This window comes from Cannabis sativa, chromosome X (assembly GCF_029168945.1).
Source record: "Cannabis sativa cultivar Pink pepper isolate KNU-18-1 chromosome X, ASM2916894v1, whole genome shotgun sequence".
Lineage (NCBI taxonomy): Eukaryota > Viridiplantae > Streptophyta > Magnoliopsida > Rosales > Cannabaceae > Cannabis > Cannabis sativa.
Genome location: NC_083610.1, coordinates 8,007,190 through 8,028,623, shown reverse-complemented (window position 1 = coordinate 8,028,623; position 21,434 = coordinate 8,007,190). Strand labels below are relative to the sequence as shown.

The 21,434-nt window shown below is 42.5% G+C and overlaps 1 long non-coding RNA gene and 1 other non-coding gene across 2 annotated transcripts in view; one reads left to right on the top strand and one right to left on the bottom strand.

The window, feature by feature from the left end:
- The window catches only part of LOC133032559 (uncharacterized), a 45,501-nt gene that overhangs the window by 2,556 nt on the left and 21,511 nt on the right, over positions 1–21,434 (top strand). The window lies entirely within an intron of this gene.
- Positions 3,736–3,842, bottom strand: LOC133032862 (small nucleolar RNA R71). Its single transcript, XR_009685449.1, has one exon. It is a non-coding gene; the product is annotated as a small nucleolar RNA R71 (small nucleolar RNA).

Sequence of the window (21,434 nt, the reverse complement as noted above, 5' to 3'; positions counted from 1 at the left end):
CCAGCAACCATGCACTTTCCCCCCGTTACTCCGGCAGTGGTATCCGAGGGAATGATCCAGCTCACCACTGATCAATATGCTGCGATTCAGGATCAACTGCGGGCACTAAAGGCCGAAGTAGACGGACAAAACCGAGCCCGACGCCCTCCTCGAGTTCCTGCTATTCGCACCGATAACCCTTAGGTAACAACTTCTAGACGTCATACTAACCGTGTACGCATGGAACAAAGAATTAACCCTGAAGGTCTGGACCTGAACCATCCAATGTCAAGGGATCAATCCGCAAGGTTTCCAAACCAGAGCGCACAAATTGATGAAGATCTTGAGCGCCGTAATCCTCGCAGCCGACCATCAAGAGACAACGACGCAGAATCAGCCTCTTCGTCGTCGCATGGTCGCACTACAAGCAGGTACACAAGGTCCGGCTCTGTACAGACACAACAGGGAGGACGTTATCAGGTACACCGAGGTGATCTGCGTGATCATCTCAACGCAGTTTTCAGGGTACGCTCTCGCGACCCACATGATACTGAGACACTCCGTGATCCCCATGCGGGCGATCAGGGTGCCAACACCTATAATAACCCGCCTATCGCGCCGATCGCGACCACTGGGATTAATGTCCCAGCAAATCTTGCCGCAGTAGTTGCGAGCCCCGCAGTTGCAGCGACCCCGTCTCCTGCGACAGGAGGGATTGACCAAAGCATGCTTCTGCAGGCTTTGAAAATGCTCGAGCAACAACGAAAGCCTATATATAAGTTGCATGGCACCTCGCCTTTTACTACAGAAGTGCGACAGGCTCAACTTCCAAAAGGGTTTCGTCTATCCGAGTCCCTCAAATATAAAGGTACTTCTAACCCGATAGACTATCTAAAAAAATTTAATACTATAATAGAAGTAGACCAGGTACCGCAGCTCGCAAAGTGCCGCATTCTTGCGGCAACACTCGAGGAAAATGCCCATGATTGGTTCACCCAATTACCTGAGGCATTGATATCGACGTGGGAAACCTTCGTCGACCTATTCCTCACACATTTCCAGGCCACAATGACGTATAGGCCACCTTATACGACTTTGGCCAACATCAAACAAGAACCTGGTGAGTCTTTACAAGACTATTTCAAACGCTTTAACGCAGAAGTAACAAAGGTCGAGAAGGCCCCCGAGTCTTCGCTTGTTTGCATGTTGATAACAGGTATCTTGCCGAGGACCGACTTTTGGAAGGAACTACAAGCTCGAAGGCCCGAGTCCTTAGTGGAGTTCTTCGCCATGGCCGAACCTCACAAAAGAATCGAGAATTCTCTAGCGGAGTTAGAGAAAGGGAAGGCCAAGCGCCGGTCACCCATACCGCGATCACGATCTCGCAGTCCACGAGGGAAAAACTCCATGGGCCGAAACCCGAGAAGACGCAGCACACGAAGACAGCGAAGTCCGAAGCTGGCCAAGTCTCCTCCATAGAAGGAATCCTCGCCAAAAAGGAAAGGTGGACCTCGCTTCGTCAATTATACTGAACTCGCAGTCCATCGAGACCATATCTACGCAATTGAAGAAAGAAACGGAGTCTTCAAGAAGCTGCCCCCCATCAGGGGAAATAGCGACAGGAGGGACCCTAAAAAATTCTGTAAGTACCACAAGGACATTGGTCACACTACTTTAGAATGTTGGGTCTTGCAGGATGAAATCGAAGAGCTAATCCGGAGAGGGAAATTCGACAAGTACAAGAAGAGCGAGGAAAGTCGTCCCCAAGCGGATGACAAAGGAGAAAACCAAAATGCGAGTGGCTCCAGAACCCCTCGCAATATCTGTTAGGTTATAATTAGCCTATGTTTCGGGTCTTTAAAATTAGCATTATCTCGTCTATTGGTGTCTTTTGGAGCAGTTTTACGCTTGATTTTCATTATTTCAGGTTCCCGGGGTGTTAAAGTTCGAATTCGGCCTAAATGGCAAAAAACTCGGGACAAACTTGGAAAAAATTGGAAAATTCGGCCCAGACGCACGCAGTCGCGACCTCCGCAGAGCCGTGTCGCGACCCTTTTTCCGGTCGCGACCCCGGTCGCGACTTCGAGAATTTGCGTAAACTCGGCTTTCGAGTTTTGCTCGTAGTCGCGACTCAGCCTTAAATGCTAGTCGCGACTAGGTACGAAAATCACGGATTTGACCTAATTTTGATTTTTCTCTCAATTGAGGCACACCACTCATCCCTATATAAGGAATACGACATCAAGGTCGAACGAAGCAAAAATGTACCGTACCTAATAAGGAGGCAAGTGGAGAGAAAGCTATCTTGAAGACCCGGAGCGATATCACCTTCTAGTTCTTTCTTTTACCCTTTGAGTTCTTCTTTATGTTTGTTTTTATTTCTGAATTAATCATGGATTTTTTTAGAGTTATTATGAACTAAATTTCCCAATAAGGGAGGATGATGATTGTTGTTTAAGTTTATGCCTAGTTAATAAATAATTGCCATTCCTTCATCTTATGTGTGAATATTATCTAGATTTGTGTTTAATTCCATGTGCAAGCTTGATCACCTTTTACATGTTTAATGATCTCAATTCGAAATCTGAAAAGTGAGAATTGAGAATGCTAAAATTTGGATAGTCTAGGTTTTGATGTAAAACGAAAGTATTTACATAGCCTCAGTGACTAGTAGATTATTGCTTAATGCTGATTTTATGTTGATTTAATTAAGAAGTTAATTAGAGAACATAAGATTTAGAACCTAAAAGATCTGAAAAGAGTTAGGTTAATTTATAATCTGTCATTCACATTGAGATAAGGATAGCAATTAGGTATTAACATAGGTAGCTTATCAACAGGATTCACCTCCCTAATCTCTCATCTTGATTAATCGTTGTCTATTTTCTCTTTAATTTTCTGAGTTATTTACTTTTAAATTGCAAACTTATTATTTTACCAAATAGAATCATAAGTATAGTTTAGTAGTACTTAATCCAATTCCCTGTGGTTCGACCTCACTTGCGTGAGATACTACTTGATACGTACACTTGCGTAATAAACATAATTTTCGTAACAAGTTTTGGCCGCTCTACGGGAATTGTTTAAAGATTAATATTACACAAAATTATACTAACTTCTACTTTGGTATATTTTCTCTTCTGCTGATTTTTCTAACCTTTTTCGCAATATTTTCGTGATCTATTTTAGGAATCATAAGTGTATGCGCCGTCAAGGACAAGCCGTGATATTACCGCTGATCCCGAAATCGAAAAACTTGTAGGAGAAACCGAAAGAACAAGAGGCAAGAGGGAGTTTCAAAGAATCGCCGAAACTTCGTAAATCATGGTCGCTAATGCCGCAAACAATGGAGTAATAACTAATAATGGTGGCGCAAAGAAGATCAAGCTAATGGCCGCAACTTGAGAGATTACATTCTCCCTACTCGACGGGAGTGCCGTGTATCGTGCCACCTAGAAAGGATGCAAATAACTTTGAGATCAAACCTGCCATACTTCAAATGGTGCAGTCTTTAGTTCAGTTTGGTGGCCTCCCTTCTGAAGATCCTAACCTGCATCTCTCTAACTTCATGGAAATTTGTGAAACTTTTAAAGTTAATGGAGTTAGTGATGATGCTATTCGACTGAGACTGTTCCCATTCTCTCTTAGAGAACGAGCCAAGAGTTGGCTAAACTCCTTGCCACCCAACTCTATCGCCACCTGGAATGATCTGGCAACGAAATTCTTGTCAAAGCTCTTCCTCCCCCAAGTCTCGCAAAGCCGAGAGGGAGAAATCAATAACTTCGCCAACAAGATAATGAATCTCTCCATGAGGCTTGGGAGAGGTTTAAAGATCTGATCAGAAAGTGCCCTCATCATGGTATAGAGAAGTGGATGCTGGTCCACAACTTTTACAATGGGTTGGTAGGAAACACTAGAACTTTAATTGATGCAGCAGCTGGAGGAGCCTTTATGAGGAAGAGTGCTAATGAGGCTTATGATCTATTGGAGGAGATGGCTCTAAACAATCAGCAATGGCCAACTGAAAGGAGTCAATCAAAGAAGGTAGCTGGTGTGTTAGAGGTTGATGCCATCATAAAGTTGACAAGACAAAGTTGAGGCATCGACAAAGCTAATTCAAGGTGGCAAGCTAAACAAGCCCAAGTTGTTTGTAAGCTATGTGAGGAAGTCATCATTTTTCGCAGTGTCAAGCTGATGTGGATGATTTGCCAATGGATGAAGCTAAAGCCATTGGAAACTATTCACAGAACAACAACAACAACTATGGGTTCAACCAGGGTAATAACCGAAGAAACAGTGGGTTCTATCAGCAACGAAATCGAACCGAATCGAATCAACAGCTTAATCGCAACAAACCTCTCGTGGAAATTCTAGTTTGCAGTACAGATTTATCGCTTCAATTCATGATCGAAACTAGATCTTCAATCAAAGACCTGCATACGTATGGGCCAACTAGCAACTCAAGTAGCAACCCGTCCTCAAGGGAATTTGCCTAGCACAACCGAAGTAAACCCCAAGGAAAACTCGCAAGGCAATTACCCCCGAGAAGCTGGAAAAATTATGATGGTCCTGAAATGCCACAACTAGTGAATGGAGAAAAGGAGAATGAAGAGCAACTAATGTCAACCCCAACACCCACTTCAACGAAGGCTACTGATAGTCAAACACAACCACAACAGTCTCCACCAACCAATAGTGATCACCATGTAAAAATACCATACCCTCAAAGGCTTAGAAAGTCAAGCTTAGACAAGCAAGCTCACCAAATTCCCGGAAGTTTTTCAAAAGACTTCACATTAACATTCCCTTTGTCAAGCTTTAGAGCAACATGCCAAGTTATGTGAAGTTTATGAAGGAAATCCCGTCAAAGAAGAGAAAGATGGAGGATTATGAGATGCAGCTCTAATCGAAGAGTGCAAATACCATCCTACGAAGAAACTCCCTCCTAAACTCGTAGATCCAGGGAGTTTCACTATTCCTTGTACTATTGGGAAAATTGAGGGAATAAATGCACTTTGTGACTTGGGAGCCGCATTAACTTGATGCCTCTATCGTGTTTAAAAGATTGGTACAAATGGGTGAAGCAAAGCCAACAAGAACTCTCCAATCAAGGGACCGATCACTAGCCCATCCTGCAGGAGTCATCGAGGATGTGTTAGTTAAGGTTGACAAGTTCATCTTTCCAAATGATTTCATCGTTTTAGATATGGAAGAAGATAGCAATGTCCCAATTATTCTTGGGAGACCATTCTGGCGACCGGCTGCCTTCGATCGATGTTCGAAGGGTGAATTAAAGCTCGAGAGTCCAAGGAGAAGAAGTGGTCTTTAATGTGCTAAAGGCTATGACGTACCCAAAGGCAAGTGATAACTGTTTCTTCATTCGACTTGATTGATGAAATGGTGAGTGAGAAAAAGTCGCTAGATGATCCTCTTGAACTAAGTCTAACCGAAGATGATTTGATCGAGCAAGAAGGACAAGAGGTCATGGGGTATGTGAAGTGGCTCGATTCCTATTGGGCCCTCGAACAAGATATTTCGAGGAATTGGGAGCGCTTCCAAGAGCTAAAGCCATCTACCGAAAAGCCTCCGTAACTTGAATTGAAGGTGCTTCCTAGTCACTTGAGGTATGAATTTTTAGGTCAAGATAAAAAGTCGCGGCTTATTGTTTCGGCCTCTCTCTCTCCGATGTGGAAACCGATGTGACTTCGCAGGTACTCCGAGCTCATAATAAGGCCATCGCTTGGACACTAGGTGATGTCAAAGGAATCAGTCCTTCAACAGTGATGCATCGAATTCTCATGGAAGACAATGCCAAACCAACAATTGATGCTCAACGAAGACTTAATACACCCATGAAAGAAGTTGTCGAAAAGAAGTAGTTAAGTGGTTGGATGCCGAGTTGCTTATCCTATTTTAGATAGTAAGTGGGTTAGCCCGGTGCAAGTGGTCCCGAAGAAAGGTGGAATGACGGTGATCAAAAATGAAAAGAATGAGTTGATTCCTACAAGAACAGTCACTGGTTGGAGGATTTGCATCGATTACAGGAAACTCAACAAAGCAACAAGAAAAGATCACTTCCCTTTGCCCTTCATTGATCAAATGCTAGACAAACATTGGCGGGCAAGAATATTACCGTTTTCTTGATGGATATTCGGATACCACTCGTATAGCTATAGCACCCGAAGATCTGAGAAGACTACTTTCACATGTCCCTACGGTACCTTTGCTTTCGAAGAATGCCTTTCGGCCATTGTGCAACGCCCCGCTACTTTTCAAAGGTGTATGATGGCTATCTTTTCAGATTTGATTGAATCTTGTATTGAAATTTTTATGGATGATTTCTCAGTGTTTGGGTCTTCCTTTGATCATTGTTTGGAAAATCTGGAAAAAGTGCTAACAAGGTGCGAGAAGTCTAACTTGGTGTTAAACTGGGAGAAGTGCCACTTTATGGTAACGAAGGAATTGTTCTCTGGGCACAAAATTTCAAAGGCGAGAATTGAGGTGGATAAGGCTAAAGTTTCAACAATAGAAAATTTGCCACCTCCAAGCTTCGTAAAAGGAGTGATGAGTTTCCTAGGACATGCTGGCTTCTACCGCAGATTTATCAAGGACTTCTCCAAAATCTCAAAACCTTTATCTAGCTTACTTGTAAATGGTGTTCCATTTGAGTTCGGAGAAGATTGTTTAAAAGCTTTCAAGATTTTAAAGGAGAAATTGATTGCAGCACCGATGCGTAACTTCACCAAATTGGGAATTGCCGTTTGAATTGATGTGTGACGCAAGTGACTATGCCATTGGAGCGGTTTTGGGTCAGAGAGTTGACAGAGTATTCCACACAATCTACTATGCGTAGAACTCGAATGATGCTCAATTAAATTACGCCACTACAGAGAAAGAAATGTTGGCAATAGTGTTTGCTGTGACAAATTTCGACCCTACCCGATTGGAAATAAGGTAATTGTCTACGTATCATTCAAGAATCAAATACCTTATGACCAAAAAGGATGCAAAACCAAGACTCGATTCTTGGGTACTCCTACTTCAAGAGTTTCGACTTAGAGATAAAAGATAAAAAAGGCACCGAAAACCTCGTAGCGGTACCACTTGTCAAGATTAGAGCCGGAAGAGAGTCGAATACAAAGGAGGTACAAATAAATGAGCAATTTCCCGATGAACAACTCTTTGAAGTGTGAGTGGAAAACCCGATGGTACCGTGGTACGCCGACTATGTTAATTTCTTGGCTGCAAAAATAACTCCGCCCGAGCTTTCGCGTCAACAATTGAAGAAATTCTTTTCTGAGGTGAAACATTACTATTGGGAAGAACCAATCCTCTACAAGCACTGCGCTGATCAGATAATAAGGAGATGTGTGCCTGAAGATGAGATGTATTCTATCCTAAATCACTGTCATGCTTTACCATGTGGGGGACATTTTAAAGGGAAATAGAACAACTCGCAAAGGTGTTGCAAAGTGGATTCTTTTGGCCAACGCTATTCAAGGATGCTACTACTTTTGTAAAGGCATGTGATCGTTGTCAACGAACAGGTAATATCTCAAGAAGAAACGAGATGCCTTTAACAAGAATTTTAGAAGTTGAATTGTTTGATGTGTGGGGAATAGACTTTATGGGTCCGTTTCCTTCATCCTTTAGCAACCAGTACATTCTTTTGGCTGTTGATTATGTGTCTAAATGGGTCGAAGCTTCAGCTACACCTCAAAATGATGGAAAGACAGTTCTCCGCTTCTTACAAAAGAACATTTTTACTCCTGGCTTGGTACTCCTCGAGCAATAGTAAGCCGATGAAGGGAGTCACTTCGTAATGCAAGCTTCAAGCACTTCTTTCAAGATATGGTGTCCGACATCGAACTGCTTTACCATACCATCCCCAAAGTAATGGCCAAGCTGAAATTTCTAATCGGGAGATTAAGATGATTCTAGAGAAAATAGTGCAAAGATCAAGGAAAGATTGGTCAAGAAAATTAGATGACGCATTGTGGGCATACAGAACTGCTTTCAAAACACCGATTGGCATGTCCCCATATCGGTTGGTGTTTAGAAAGGCTTGTCATTTACCGGTGGAGTTAGAGCATAGAGCTTTTTGGGCATGAAGACTCTTAACATGGAACTAAAAGTCATAGGAGAAAAGATCACATATACTGAATTAGCTAGATGAGTTTCGTGAACGAAGCCTATGAAAACGCAAAGATATACAAGGAGAGAACTAAAAAGTGGCACGATCAAGGTCTATACTTAAAGAGTTTCAACCAGGCAGCAAGTGTTACTCTTTAATTCAAGGCTGAAACTGCTTTCCGGAAAGTTGAAATCAAGGTGGTCGGGACCATTCACGGTGGTCAAGGTGTTTCCTTATGGAGCGGTGGAGTTAAAAGGTGATAGTCCAACAACTTTCAAAGTTAATGGACAGCGTTTAAAGCTCTACTTGGGAGGTCAGTTTGACCAAGCCAAGTTCGCCATGATCTTGGCGCCACTTTAAAGTGCAAGGCTCAGCGTCCAGCTGTATGACGATAAAAACAACGCTTCTGGGAGGCAACCCAAGTATTTTTCGTTAGACTTTTGATTATGTTTTAGTATGCTTTAGTATTGTTAATATTTTCAATTTTTAGATTAGTACCAGACATTATTTCTTTTTAATTGAATCGTGAAAAGCGTGAAAAAAAAAAAAATTCGACCGGGAGCCCAGTAGTCGCGACTAGCCTTAAGCCTAGTCGCGACCTATTTTCCAAGTCGCGACCTCAGTCGCGACTTCCTGATTTTCCAGAGAGGCAGGAAATTTTATCGTAAGCTAGTCGCGACTAGCCTTAGGCCAAGTCGCGACTTGCTCACCAAAATTTCTATAAATTCACACTTTCCCCCTCATTCAACCCTACACCAACAAATTTCAAATTTCAAATCCTCTCAGCCGACCCTACCCTTTTTCCATCTCAAAAATTCAATTTTTCATCTCCAATCTTCAATCTTTTCATCTTTTCTCAAATTTCTTAAACCCAATCTATTCAAAAACCCAATTTCACTCAACAATCTACACATATCATCAAAACCCACACCAAAAATAACCCAAATCCAAAAATCACCATTGTTTTCAACTTCAACCTCAAGCTTTCAAGAACATTCAACAATGGAGGTGGAGTAAAGCTTTTTCGGGTTTGTAAGTATCACTTTCTTCATTCTTTAAAGAATTTGATTAATTTTTTTTAGATTTTGAGTGATATAAATGTGTGTGGTGCAAAAATATTGATGATATTGGGTTGTTATTATTGTATTGTGGTATTGAGTGTTTAAGAATATTGTTTGAGTGAATTTTTATTTTTGGGATAGAGAAAATTTAAGGGGAAGTGCTGCCCAATTTTTTTAGAAAAAAAAGAAAAAAAAAAGTTTCGTAAAAAAAAATCGAAAAAAAATTCGAAAAAAAAGAAAAAAAAATGGCACCAAAGAGGACTAGGAATGTTGAGGAAGGTTCTTCTTCAAACCCACCACCAACGGGTTTTGATAGAACCCGCTTTGGAAATATAGAGGCCCACAATCGCTTCGTGAGGTTAAAGAATAGGCCTTATATTGAAGATCGGGGTATTGAATTCCCGCAGTAAAAATCCTCGAGGCGCCAACCTCGCTTGAAACAATCAGAGCTCAAATTGAAAGAATGAAGTGGGGAAGCTTAGGATACCCTTGGCTCAAGCTAATGTTACTATGGCCTGTGAATTCCTTGCAAATTGGCCCGACCGCCGGAATGGGGAAGTGAAGGTGCGTGGAAAGAAAGTTCCCGCCATCGCTCGATGCATTCAATGTGATGTTCTCGTCCCGTATTACACTGGGGAGGAACAACGCTCCGAATTCGAGGAGGAAGAGCGCTTGATATGGTGGATGTGGCGTAGACAAAGGATTTCCCCGGGTTGAGGTTCCATGACAATGATGGCACCGAGGGGTCGCCAAATATTCTATACCGTGCGAGCCGAACTCCGTGAAAAAACATGGCTGTACTTTGTGAGTGCTCGGTTGGTGCCCAACAAGCATTTTTCCGATGTCCAAATGGATCGCCTGAAATATGTGTACGCCATAATGAAGGGGTACAACATTAACATTGGACAAGTCATAAGGCAAAGCATAGACCAAATCGTGCAAGGAGCCACGGGAGGTGGTTTTTGTTTGGCAGGAGTTATCACAGAACTCTGTGGGGCATATGAAGTTCCCCAGTTAGAGTATGACAACACGGTGTTGCCACTTTGCAAGATGGACATCGCCTTTGTCAACAGGCTGAAAGAGCCACACCCCTATGGCCAGCCACCACCCGATGCACCGCAAGGGCGTAGGCGGCAACGTGAGCCTAGTGTTGAAGAAGAAGAGGAGCAACCACTACAATTGCCTGGGCCCATCGATCCTACAACACACTACACTCATGCACAGCTGAGTTATATAATTCAGCAGAACAACCACATGCAACAATACATGGTGCAAAGGAGTCTTTATGATGAGGGACAAGTTCAGCAACTCAACTCTCTTATCAACAGAATGAATATCGTGGGATTGATGACCCGAACTATTTCGCCTTAACCTCCCCTGCTCTATCCCTATGACCAGCCGCCACCACCCAACCCTTTCTGAAAGGGTCTCAGGTAAGTTTCTTCTCTCTGCATATTACTGTATACATTGGGGACAATGTAATATTTAGTTTGGGGCGAGAGACTTAAAAATTTTAAATTCTGCACTTTAATTTCTGCATTTTAATTTTCTGTTTTAGTTTTTGTTTTAGTTAAGGAATGGCAATAAGCTTGACGATAGTTGTATACTGCTGATTAGTGTGATGTGATCTGAAACTGTAAAATAACTGTGTGCTTGATTCTGTTAACTCTTTGGATTAGTTCGGATGCTTAGAAACCTGTGTTTTTCTGCAAATATTCAATTTGTGAAAATTGTTATAATTGTTTTATTATGGTTTGTGGTAAGATTGACAGGATAGCTTAGAACTTGCATGTTTATTCTTTTGAGGCGAAATCCTTGATAGTGTTCAATTGGAATATGACTTAGGCATTTGTTGGATAGTTTGAGCCTTTCAAGCCTACCATAATGTGTATCCCTAGTTACCCTTTTGAGCCTTAACCTGTTGTGTTTTCACCCACTGATTTGAAATTTTGCAACCACACTATTAATTTTTGTTCTCACCATGATTATCCATGATATCATAAGCTATATGATTAGTTTGGGGGAAAAGAAACATTTAGTGTGACGAAATAGTGAGAGGGAGAAAAAAATTTGTAAGATTGAGAAGAAAAAAAAAAAAGAAAAAAAAGAAAAATTTGTGTAATTCAATGTCACTGAAAAGAAAAAAAAAACACTGAAAAAAAGTAAAGTATATGATTTTAGTGATGTTGGAAAATAATAAATTTATCTTCTCTCAATCTTGGTAGATGTGGGAACACTATGGGGTATTGAAAAAGAAAAGTAAGAAGCTTTTGGGTTCTGTTTGTGTGCTTATGATATCTTGAGCCAGTATTTTCTTTTGCCTATCCCTGAATATCTGAGCCATACTACCTAAGCCTTGAAAAGACCTAATGATTCCGAAGAACACTGTTAACATTAGTGGAAAAAGGTAAGCATGCAAGCTTATGAGTTATCGGATTGTGGAATTAATGGAAAGAGTAAAATTTTTATAACAATGTTTCACATTTGAGTAGATTGTTGCAGTTGTACATAGTGTTATTAATTGAGCATCCGAGTTAATTGTTAGAGTTAGTAGGATCAAAATTCTAGTTTATGCAAGGAAGAAAACAGAGCATGAGTCAGCAGCGTAGTAATTATCTGATAGCGTAGTTAGTTTTTTTTATCTTACTCGGGGGCGAGTAAGAATCTAGTTTGGGGGATTTTGTTAGGTTATAATTAGCCTATGTTTCGGGTCTTTAAAATTAGCATTATCTCGTCTATTGGTGTCTTTTGGAGCAGTTTTACGCTTGATTTTCATTATTTCAGGTTCCCGAGTGTTAAAGTTCGAATTCAACTAAATGGCGAAAAACCGGGACAAACTTGGAAAAAATTGGAAAATTCCTATCCGTACGCACGTAGTCGCGACCTCCAGAGCTGTGTCGCGACCCTTTTTCCGCGGTCGCGACCCCGGTCGCGACTTCGAGAATCCTGCGAAACTCGGTTTTTCGAGTTTTTCGTAGTCGCGACCAGCTTAAATGCTAGTCGCGACTAGGTACGGAAATCGCAGATTTGACCTAATTTTGATTTTTCTCTCAATTGGAGGCACACCACTCATCCCTATATAAGGAATACGACATTGAAGGTCAGAACGAAGCAAAAACAGACCTAATAGTGGAGGCAAGTGGAGAGAAAGCTATCTTGAAGACCCGAAGCGATATCACCTTCTAGTTCTTTCTTTTACCCTTTGAGTTCTTCTTTATGTTTGTTTTTATTTCTGAATTAATCATGGATGTTTTTAGAGTTATTATGAACTAAATTTCCCAATAAGGGAGGATGATGATTGTTGTTTAAGTTTATGCCTAGTTAATAAATAATTGCCATTCCTTCATCTTATGTGTGAATATTATCTAGATTTGTGTTTAATTCCATGTGCAAGCTTGATCACCTTTTACATGTTTAATGATCTCAATTCGAAATCTGAAAAGTGAGAATTGAGAATGCGAAAATTTGGATAGTCTAGGTTTTGATGTAAAACGAAAGTATTTACATAGCCTCAGTGACTAGTAGATTATTGCTTAATGCTGATTTTATGTTGATTTAATTAAGAAGTTAATTAGAGAACATAAGATTTAGAGCCTAAAAGATCTGAAAAGAGTTAGGTTAATTTATAATCTGTCATTCACATTGAGATAAGGATAGCAATTAGGTATTAACATAGGTAGCTTATCAACAGGATTCACCTCCCTAATCTCTCATCTTGATTAATCGTCGTCTATTTTCTCTTTAATTTTCTGAGTTATTTACTTTTAAATTGCAAACTTATTATTTTACCAAATAGAATCATAAGTATAGTTTAGTAGTACTTAATCCAATTCCCTGTGGTTCGACCTCACTTGCGTGAGATACTACTTGATACGTACACTTGCGTAATAAACATAATTTTCGTAACAATATCCTGACTATAATTGGAGGACCTCACATCGCAGGGGACTCTCGCAAGTCACAAGAGCGATATGCCAGAGAAGCCAAGGAGAAGCCGCTCACCAATGTGAACAATCTTAGTGAGCGGCCCGAGAAGCTGTTTAAGAAGGAATACGACGACATCACCTTTATGGAGAGTGATGCGAGATGGGTCCATCACCCGCATTCTGATGCACTGGTGATAGTCGCCAATATTGGTGGGGACAATGTCCATCGCATACTGGTTGACAATGGGAGTTCAGTGAATCTTCTGAATTTCCAAGCCTTCAAACAAATGGGGTTGCAGGAGAAGGATTTGCGACCTATGACATCGAGCATTTATGGTTTTTTGGGAGATGTCATAGCAATTAAAGGAATGATCAAACTCCCAATCACTTTGGGAACTCGCCCAAAGGATGCCCAAGTCAATGGCATATTTTCGCAAGAATCGACCGCACTCAGCCGTATAACGCCGTAATTGGTCGACCAATCTCGAAGGAGATGAAGATCATAACTTCGATCTATCATCCGACAATGAAGTTCCCTACTCCCGCCGGAGTAGGTTCTTGGAGTCCAATCCGAATCACGAGAATGTTATAACGCAGTTGTTAAACTCGCAGAAAAAAGGACGGTAAATGTTATCTACCTTTTGGAGGCACCACCTCCTCGCCAGGAGATCCTCAGAATCGAGGAAGTGCCGCACATAGACGAACCATACTTAGATCCAAGAATCCTCGATCACACCGCCGCAGCCCAAGCCGCGGAAGACACAATTGAGATATGGTCGGGATATCTACGCAAGTCATGTGTCATCGCTTGAACATTGACCCCGAAGTGCGAGGTGTCCGACAAAAGCGCCGCAAAATGGACCCCGCGAGGTACCAAGCGCTAAAAGAAGAAGTCGACCGCCTCTTTGCTCGCGCTTATACGGAGTCGTTTTACCCCAACTGGTTAGCAAACCCCGTACTTGTGCCAAAGCCTAATGGCTCATGGCGCACATGTGTTGACTTTACAGATCTAAACAAAGCCTGTCCCAAAGACAACTTTCCCCTTCCTAGCATTGACTAGCTTGTCGATGCCACTGCAGTTCATGAACTCTTGAGTTTCATGGATGCATACTCGGGATATAATCAAATCCCGATGTATGAACCAGACCAGGAGCATACCTCGTTCATTACTGATCGAGGATTATACTGTTACAAAGTAATGCCTTTTGGTTTAATAAACGCAGGTGCGACTTATCAAAGGCTAGTAAATATGATGTTCGCAGATCTCATTGGAAAAACCATGGAGGTATATGTTGACAATATGCTCGTAAAATCACAACATGAGAAGGATCATATTGCCCACTTACAGGCCATGTTCGATATATTACGACGATATAAGATGCATTTAAATCCACTGAAATGCGTCTTTGGAGTTGGCTCTGGGAAATTCCTTGGTTTCATGGTTAATCAGGGAGGAATAGAAGCCAATCCTGCGAAGATCAGGGCATTGGTGGAAATGCCATCACCGACCAAGCCAAAGGAGGTTCAGAGCCTCACAGGTAAAGTCCCAGCTTTAAATCGCTTTATATCCAGATCTTCTGATAAGTGCAAGGAGTTTTTTCAGATTTTGAAAGGCAACAAAAGGTTCCATTGGAACGAAAAATGCGAGCAGGCCTTTCAAGCTTTAAAAACGCACTTGGGGCAGCCTCCGATCTTGTCAAAGCCATTGTCCGGAGAAATCTTATCCATCTATTTGGCCGTCTCAGAATGCGATTAGTTCGGTACTAATACGCGAGGACCAAGGACGCCAATACCCAGTGTATTACGTCAGTAAGCGATTACTGGATGCCGAGACGCGTTATCCCCAAATGGAGAAATTTGCTTTCGCCTTGATAATATCCTCAAGAAAATTGCGACCTTATTTACAGGCTCACAGCATTGAAGTTTTGACGAACTTCCCCTTAAGACAAGTTCTAGCGAAACCAGAAACATCAGGGAGATTGTTAAAATGGGCGATGGAGTTGAGTCAGTTCGACATCAAGTATAAACCGAGAACTGCGATCAAGGGGCAAGCCTTGGCAGATTTTATACTTGAATTCCCCAGCACCGAGGTGGCAGTCATTGAGGACAGAAGCGACATTGCTATAGCAAGCAGAGAGACATGGACATTGTACGTCGATGGAGCCTCAAATAGCGAAGGTTCTGGTAGTGGGATCTTGTTAATCAGTCCCAATAATTTCAAGGTACACACTGCTTTACGTTTTGAGTTTTCTGCATCTAACAATGAAGCCGAGTATGAGGCTTTAATCGCAGGATTGAAACTTGCCCTCGAGATGAAAGTCGAGTATCTTCAGGCTTTTAGCGACTCCCAAATCATGGTATGCCAGGTGAATGGAGAATACCTAGCAAGAGATGGGAGATTGGTTAAATACTTAGCCATTGTTCGCGAAATAATGCAGAAGTTCAAAAATATAGTCGTGTCTCGAGTACCACGTGCTCAAAATGCACACGCAGACGCATTGGCCCGTTTGGCCTCAACTAGAGAAGCCGAATTGCTCGATGTGATTCCGGTAGACATATTGGCTCACCCTACTATAAATCAAGAAGTGATCATGGAGATAGACACCGTTCAGGAGATTACCTGGATGACTCCTATCCTCGCATATCTGGAAAAGGGGCTCTTACTCGATGATAAAATAGAAGCACGAAAGTTGCGACAGCGAGCCACCCGTTATATAATATATGACTAAAGGTTATATCGCAGGAGTTTTAGTCAACCTCTTCTCAAATGTATCAGCGGAGAGGATTGTGGTTACATACTTCGTGAAGTACACGGGGGGATTTGTGGCTATCATGCCGGAGGTAACTCCCTTGCGTTAAAAATCATGCGACAAGGGTATTACTGGCCAACATTGCGACAAGATGCTCTCACATTTGCAAAGAAGTGTGACAGGTGTCAGCGAATAGCCACTTATACCCACCAGCCTCCGAGTAACCTTCATTCTATCACAAGTCCATGGCCCTTTGCAATATGGGGAATTGATCTAATCGGCGAGTTACCCAAAGGAAAAGGTGGAGTCAAATATGCGGTAGTCGCAGTTGATTACTTCACGAAGTGAGCCGAAGCCAAAGCACTCGCAACCATCACAGGAACAAAATTGCGCGAGTTTGTCTATACCTCCATCATTTGTCGCTTTGGCATTCTGCATAAACTCATTCCAGACAATGGAAAACAGTTTGACTGCAAAGAGATGCGACAACTATGCGACGATTTGGGAATTAAAAAGGCTTTCTCCGCAGTTGCCTACCCGCAGAGTAATGGACAAACTGAAGCCATTAATAAAATAATCAAGCACACCATAAAAGGGAAACTAGAAGATCGCAAAGGAGCTTGGCCAGACGAGTTACCGCAAGTCCTATGGTCTTATAATACAACTCCTCGATCTACAACTGGCGAAACACCCTTCTCACTTTCTTATGGGTGCGAGGCCATGTTGCCAGTTGAGATTGGGGCAGGTTCCCTGCGTAGAGATATTTTCAACATCTCACAGAACGACGAGAAACAGCTATTCTGCCTTGATCTTTTGGAGGAAAAGCGTGACCAAGCGCACTTAAAAAATGCGGCTTACCAACAGCGAACTGCAAGATACTTTAACTCCCGAGTGAAGGTAAAAGCCCTGCGAGCAGGAGACTTGGTCCTTAGAAGAGTAATGCCAAATACTAGAAACCCGTCACATGGGGTCTTTGGGGATAATTGGGAAGGACCATACCTCATCGCAGAAAAAATTGGTGATGCCACATACCGACTCGCAACACTCGATGGAACTGCGATTCCACGAGCATGGAATGGCGAGAGTTTAAAATTTTATTATCAATAGTACTCGCATTATTTGACTATGATCACTCTTGTACTTATACTTAGATATTTTTCATGCAAGGAAAAAATCCTAAGTATAGGGGGGTATATATGCCCGAATGTACTATTGATTATATGAATGAAATTTGTTAAATTTTCAAAATTTTATCAGACTTGTAAATATTTCTACTTATTACACCAAGCTGTAATTAAAGTCGCGAATATATATAGAAAACGCGAGTACCCGTGTACTGCGAAAATGTTAAAGGATAATTATCCCCGCGAGGATATAAATTTGTCCAAAATAAAAGGAAATTTGTCTAAGTACAAAAGCGCGAGTACCCCTGTACCGCATATAAAGAAAAAGAGAGAAGTAAAATTAAAAAGCATAACATAGAGGAAAATTAGACATCTGGAGCAACAGGAGCAGTCTCATCCGCAACTTTGCTGATGACCTCGTTCTCGACTTCTTCAGTATCCGCACCCTCGGCCTCATCAGGAAGGTTCCCTCCACCACCTTGGGTCTGAGTAGGCGACATGGCACGAAAAGCCTCGGCCATCTCAGCGGCTTCTGCTCTGAGGAGAGAGAAGTCGAAGTCTGGAACTTTGGAAAGAGTGGTGTAAATGTAATCAGACACTGCCTGATCATATTGTTTCTTCCCATTCTCTTTCTCAGCCTCCAAATCGCGAGTCATCTCCTCGATCATCGCCCGCGAGTTCTTGACCTCGAGCTTCGCCTGCTCCTTAGCCTTGCTAAGTTCTTCAATCTCCTTCTCCTTCCTAGCCGCTTCTTGCTTCAGCCTTTTTATGTTCTCCTAAAACTGGGCATTTTGCCTCTTCAGCGAGTCGGCTTCCTTCGAAGGAGCGGCAACAGCTTTTATGAACAGGGTCATCGACTGCACGGCCAACTCAACAGAGTGCGTAACAAGCTCCTCAGAAGGGATCTCGGCCAGGAACTTCTCGTGCATGGCTAAGAAGTCGCGAGCTCGAACAGGTGGATCGATTACGACCTTCTTCCCCTTGTCCTGTGCGGTCTTGGCCAGCTTCTTGGAAGAGTCTGTGGCAAGGGTAGCCATCGCATCGCTCTTCCTCTTTTGGGCGACAATGGGCGAGGTCGTCGTTGCTCCACCCTTCGGCTTGATCTTAAGGACAGGTGCGGACTTCAAAAAATTCATATCTGCAAAGATAAATGAAAGATAAGTATAAGTCAAACTCTATCTATTAGTTTATAACAAGAGATAAATTACCTGAGATTGGTCGAGAAGTTTGCTTGGAAAGGCGTTTGTCTATTCGCTCTTGTTGCCTCTCGGATGGTTCTTTGTATACTGGCTCCCTTTGAAGACTTGCGTTCTCTGGAATCAGCTGGTGTTCTCGCAACTTCGCAGTTGTACACAGTAATCGCCAGTCGCGATATTCTACCGGAAGGCTCCCGAGGATTTCGACTGTCTCTCTGCGAGTCACGTCAAGTGCCGGTCGAACTGGTCTATCTGCGAGAGCAAGAAAGAGCGAGTAAGCAAAGGATCTCAAAAGTAGCTCAGAAAACGTCTAAGTTAAAAAATACGCGACACACTAGGTCTGCGATTAAAGTCAGTTCTAATCCCAGGGACTTTAAAGACATAAAACCACTTCGATTTCCAGTCCCCCATGTTCGATACCATTCCTTCTACTCCATTGATCTCAGAAGTCGCCCATTTGCTAAAACAGTAGAAGCCATTATGAAGACCTACGCTTTTTATGTCGTAGAAATAGTTGAACTCTTCTACTGAGGGGGCCCTATGAACATATTCCATGTACATCGCATAGAAGGCTAGGGCAGTGCGTTAACTGTTTGGAGTTAGTTGAAAAGGTGATACATCGTATCGCCTGAGAATAGCTGCGATGAAGGGATGGAAGGGGACCGATACCCCACATCGGAGAATGGGTATTGAGACTACCACATCCTCTGTGGGAATAATCGCAGGGTTGGTAAACGGAAGATGCGCCCTCTGGGACGGTTTAGGTCGTTGAAACGCAAGTCGGAGTAAATTTAACCTTACAAAAGTAGTTAAATCTGATTTGGAAACCCTCGAAATCAGATCTTCACACGCGAAGGGCTAATTCAGCTGAGTATCGTCGATCGAGTCTGTCCCGCTCCCTTCCGCCTCCTCTTCATCCTCGCCTGACTCGCGAACTGGGGTCGTCCAGTCATCATCCATCTCCTCGACCTCGACGTCAGGAGCATGCCTCGAGTGTATAAGGTAGTCGCGGGCCGACACCGTGGACTCACTGTCTCGAATGTCGATGGTCCCAGGTTCGGCGAGTTCCTGCACCATCCTTTCGATGTCTGTAGAAGACATTGGGCCTAGCTCTATTGGAGCGGCCTCCTCTTCTGAAATCGAGGTTGGGAGAAAGCTGTCTTCCTCCTAGTCAACTTCACCGTCGAATGCACGGCCTCCAGAGCCGAGGTGTTGGCTATCCGACAAGTCGCTCATCTGAAAGATAGAAGATCTTTTCAGCGTGATGGATGTGTGAAAAGCAAGATAAGTGATCTCACCCGCATTAAACTATAAAGTCGCACTTGATAGAATGATCAGCATCCTTGCGAATACTGACCGCCCCATCAATATGCGAGCAGAGATAATACTAAAAACGCGAGTAAGTCACGCATCCTGGGCCAAGCGATATACCTCCAGAAACGGCTGGGAGAATCCCAGTGACTCAAGGGGCATGCGTTTTCAAGCATGACCCTGAAGTTACTGGGATACTCCCACCGTTCCGAGACTACCTATCAGCCAAGGAGTACGATCATTTGAGTATCATCGCATATTGCAAATGGCTGGGTGTATCTCAGTATCTCAAGGGGCATATAATCGCATATATGACCATTAGAATACTGAGACACACCCACCATTTGGAATAACGATTGATACCCTCGCAATTCAACCCACAGCATATAAAACTCCTAAAAGATCTAGCCGTCAATCAAAAGAAAATAAATCTTGTCAATACGCGAGTATTCGAATTGTTCATCTGAATACCCGCGAGTATTCAAGCTGTTCATCTGAATACCCGCGAGTATTCAAGTTGTTCATCTGAATACCCGCGAGTATTCAAGACGTGAAACAGTGCCTATTCAAGTATATCGTATGCAGTTATGTCAATTTACAGGTCATATTCTATGAAATTACCCAGGTTTTTACCTAAAACACATAGCCTCATGCATATCATAAACATTCATCCTTACACAACCCTCATGCACACTAAAAACCCAGAAAATATAGTCCCCACTCAAACAGAAAACGAAGCATGGTGAAGATTCAAAAAACTAACCTTTTACTTTGATAAATCTGTTTCCACGAATCGCCCTTGACAGTAATATAGGATCAAGAAGAATCCACGAATAAAGGCGAAAATCTGGGCAATTTACGAAGATTTTTCGTGCTGTTTTCTCTGAGAGTGAAAGAACAAGGAAGTTAAGGGAGTTGAAGGAAAGTGAGGGAAAATGGGGATTTTTGGTTCGAATCAGGGGGTTTAAATACTCAAATCCCTCATTCATTGGGATCATGACACGTGGCAGTTGGAATGCCAAGAGTCGCCTAATCCAACGGCCAGAGATGACCACGCCTACACAAAAACCGAAGAGTTTTGTGACGTGGCACCATAAATGCAATCAAAATAATGATTATAGCCGTCATTTTTCGAAACCCTCGAAGGGACAACCAAAGGTCACCTCCTTGTGACAACCTTTCACCTGTCTCTCGAATGTAGTTTCCCTTGTGACCGCACCTGTCACGTCGCGAAACTAGGGGCATGTGTTATAGTGAGATTTCTCTCACCTAGAAACTCGAGACCAGACCCCCACTAGAAGGACACGTATACTCAGTTTTTCCACAGAAAGCTGAGATGTCCCTGAGGGTCTCCTCGAAGTTTTAAACCTCGCTTAAGGTATAACCAGCGAGAGGTGGCGAGCATGACCGAAGTCTAATCGCATCCAAGACAAGAGAGTAGATCGCATATATCGAATATATGCGATCATCCTCCCCTTGTCCTCGTATCAACCAGGAGAACGATTCTCTGTAAGTACGAGTTGATCTTAGGAACCCTACAGCCTTTGTAAAGCGATGTAGACTCGCATGTCTAGGTTCTATCGCCTCAACACACGATGTCTAGAAGAAGCGACTACCTAAAGACGCAGACATAGTGATAACCCTGCGAGTTGTACATCGGAATATGAACAGTCAACTCGCAGGTATGGAAGACGCATGCGTTGATGAACTTAGTAACTGTCATTCATTTATTAATGTTAACGTTGCTTAGTTTTATTATTGCAATTCAATGTGTAAATAATGGATTAACAATGAATGTGATCCTTGTGTAACCGATTGGACACCTGCTTTGTATATAAAGAGGTGATCCACCATGAAATGGCACCTACGAATCCTTTGCTACAGTGGACTAAGCAGATCACAATCTGACTTAACCACTATAATTCTCTGTCTTATTGCTATTTTCCAGTTTTG